The following is a 3,611-nucleotide window of genomic DNA, read 5'->3' as shown; positions in this document are numbered from 1 at the left end:
TCGTGGCGACCAGTGCAGGCCAGCAGGACTCTGAAAAACAAGGCGTTCGAATTGCGAACGCCTTGTTTTCAGACGATGTGCTGCACATCGTTGCAGATATGTTGTCTCGAGTGTCTAGGGGCTCGCTGTCTAGAGCTGGGAGGATCACGCGCCGCCTGCTGGGAGGACGGCCTGATAGATGAACCGCTATCTTGGCCCTCGCAAAACTTGGCGAAGAGGTGTTTTGGGCGTTTGGATATTAGCAGGTTGTACAACGATTTAGACGTCTGTATGTCGGGCCATTCCCAGCACGCGATGTGGTGCATTGACAGAGCAAATGAAGCACGTATGGTGGATGAACCTTGTATAATTGCGCTACTCCTCTAGATGATAAACGTATTGCCTTCAACATGAGCTTTCGGCGACGCATTCGTCACGGGCCGGCTGCGCGTCTTGCGCACGCCGGCGGGGACCGCAGAGCCGGCGCGCCACAAGCGGTGCCAAATGTCGTAGCACGTCACTTGGGCGCCGTTGTACTCGCGCAACCGACCGCACAGGTAGACGGGTTGGTCGTTCTTCTTCGGACAGCCACGTCAGAACCTGCGCGATGAAGCTAAACGATTTGTTGTTGTACTCCGGGTACGTACGTGGAGACCTTGCACGGATTCTCGCCTTTGGCTGCCAACGCAGCGCAAACTTTGCACGTCAACGCCCGCAGCTTTCCCGATGGCTGCGTCTCCTTGGTCTTCTCGAGGACGTGAGAAGTGCCAACGACTTGTGGGGCCGTCGGCGGTGGCGGCACGTCGGAGAAGGCACTTTCATCCAGCTGCAACAGTGCCTTTTGCAAGTCGGCGAGAAACGTAAAGCGGCCACGGGCGACGAAGCCGGGAATGGTGTCCGACGTGTTGGCTTCGACGGTGTATCGATGGACAATGTAGGCATTCGTCAGTGCCATGTCGACAAGACCTACCAATATACGACATGGATTATAGGGCAGCCAGCCATTCAATGGCGTACCGAGGAAAAGATGGTGGAGGTTGCCGGCAACCGTGACCATGTCCGTCTCTCCATCGGTGGCTTTCTTGCCCAAGTACACTTTGAATCTGGAAATGGAATTCGTTTGAATCCAGCAGAGGCGAACCAAGGACGTACCGTGAGCAGAAGTACGACTTCGAGCAACGAGACGCAAAGAGCTTGACGCCGATCTTCTTGGACTCCGTCGGGCGGTATGGGTGACAGCGACTGAAGCTGCTGCGGTGCGGCAGCATCATCTCGTCCAACGCGATCTTCTCGTCGTGCACGTAGGATTCCCTGAAGGTTTTCTGCAGGGTCTCGATGATCGGGCGAATCTTCCTCGCTCGATCAGTCGCCACGGCCGGGTTGGCGTTGTCGGTAAAGTGGAGCGCCCGCGTGATGTGGCTGAACCGGCTCCGCGCCATGAACTGGCCGAACGTTCCGGCTGGCAACGCGCCGGACGACTCCGTCCTCCAGTGCAGCGCGAGCGGCCCTGTAGGACGGAGGAGCGATCTCGCAACGACGAGGCCGAGCCACGTCATGAGCTCGTGTGGCTTCACGCGCGGGATGCCTATCGACATATGATCATCTGTGACGCGACTGCAACGTCTGGACTACTACTTTCAAAGCACTTTTCAATCTCGTCCAGTGTCTTCTTGTTGCCAGGGCGCTCGAAGGCCTTTTCAGCGTGGATCTGGATCGTGGCGCGCCAGTAGTTGTTGGCCTCGTGCGCTATGTTTTTCCACATCTCCTTGGGCATGAAGTGGAAAAAGAGCGCAAGCGGATCGCCTGCAATGCGCAGAACGTCGGGCGTTGGCCCAGAGTAGCCAGAGTACGGTGGGTCGGTCGGTTGCCACGCGACAGAGTCGTCCTCTACCACGGAATGCCATCCGGTCGCAACAAGCTCGCGCACAGTGGCTTCGTTCATCGTCGCAGACGAGACGGCAGCTGGGCCACCTACGCCACAATCCCATGAGGCAAAAATGCTCCAGAAAGAGATTACCGAGTCGCTGCAAAAATGCGGTGTCGATGGCGCCGAGGAGTACGTCGACGCCGGTATCATCATCGTCTTCGTCATCTCGCTCGTCCTCGCTCTCGAACGCCACGGAGCTCGATGCGTCTTCTGTCGGAAGCGTGATGTTGGGATCGCGGAAAAGATCGTTGTCGTCCTGGTACAGATCGCTGATCGTCTGCCGTTCTGAGGCCCTATCTCGCGTTGGACCCCATGCTCGGTGGACATGACATGTACCGAATTCTGCCTTCTTCAATGCGCCGCTGTCGCTGGGCGTCGGCTGTGGCGGCACGCTTTTTGGCGACCTCGGCAGCGAGGGCTTGTGCTGGCACGGCATCATTCTCGTCCACGGTTGCAGCAAGGGACCTTACAGCTGATAAGCATGCAATATTCATTCGGTCGTAGATAGCATACCGCTTCGCGCGCGCCTTCGAAGCTGAGGCCTTTGTCGGAGCGGCCTCAGGAGGCGGCACCGTCGTGGAAACTGCTGGCGCTGTAGTTTTGGCGCTCTCTCTACGTAAGCAGTTCGCACTAATAATCCGATTGACGTATAGTGTACCGTTGAGTTGAGGTCGAGGGAGGCGCCGTCGTCGGCTCGAGCGACCGTCTTGTCGACGTCATATCGGTCAATGATGACCCCCTTTCTACGCCACGAGGACCACCCAAAATGGGGGGATGGTCCGAAACATAAAATACAGGTTCGTGTTGTGTACTAAAATGTATAGAGTATTAAAAAGAGTGTTTTGGGTATACCATGGTGGTGACCGTCTTTTTTGTTGGCATCATCGGGCACACTTTCGATACCGCTGTATCTCCACCGGGACACGCAGTATTTGGCCACGCCAACGCCGAATGTTACTTGTAGTGCGCCAGAAAGAAATACAGGGCAGAAACTCCATTTTCCTGGTAGGAACGTTTACGTGGTGTACCAGCATCCCAGGGGATTAATTCGGCGTGTCGTGTCTCAATCCGGCCAACCCATTGGCTATAATTCCAGATTTGCTGACCAATGAAACGCAGTTTCATTGGTCTCAGCCAATCGCATCGCGCGAAATGTGTCCTGTCAAGTGCGATTTTGGAGTTCCTGTTAAGTGCTGTCACATGATTCACATTATACTTGATTTTGTATCAATTAAGTACGACGCACTTATCAGGGGTGCATTTATAAGTGCGTCGAAGCCGCACCTAATAGAGCCTCTCAGCGCGTTGATTTCCCGACAGCGGAAGCGCGCGGAGACACCGTCATGACAAGGACACACTCTAGAACCATGGGGCCTCATGGGAAGCAGTTGGAGCCACGAACGGTGTACGAGGTGGAGCTCTTCCGGGAGCGGCAAGCGCAGAGGATGCAACAAACCCGAAGAAAGCCGAGACTCCCGAAGCGTTTGCAACCCGCCGCAGCGACCCCATCGACGAAGGCCAACTCGACTCATGTGTATCAAAGATGCTCTGGAAGAACTACGTGACCCAGATGACCTAGGTGCGATGCCACGTTGAAGACTGCAACAAGCGACGACGGCGCGTTGGCCCGGAAAAGTCTGCGCACCGCAGCGCAGCGAAGGTCGCGCGTTGACTTTTGTCTAGGCCAACGCGCCGTCGTCGCAAA

This window comes from Saprolegnia parasitica (genome assembly GCF_000151545.1).
Source record: "Saprolegnia parasitica CBS 223.65 unplaced genomic scaffold supercont2.96, whole genome shotgun sequence".
NCBI classification, from domain to species: Eukaryota; Oomycota; class Saprolegniomycetes; order Saprolegniales; family Saprolegniaceae; genus Saprolegnia; species Saprolegnia parasitica.
The sequence above is the reverse complement of the archived record's forward strand: the minus strand, read 5'-3'. Positions refer to the sequence as shown.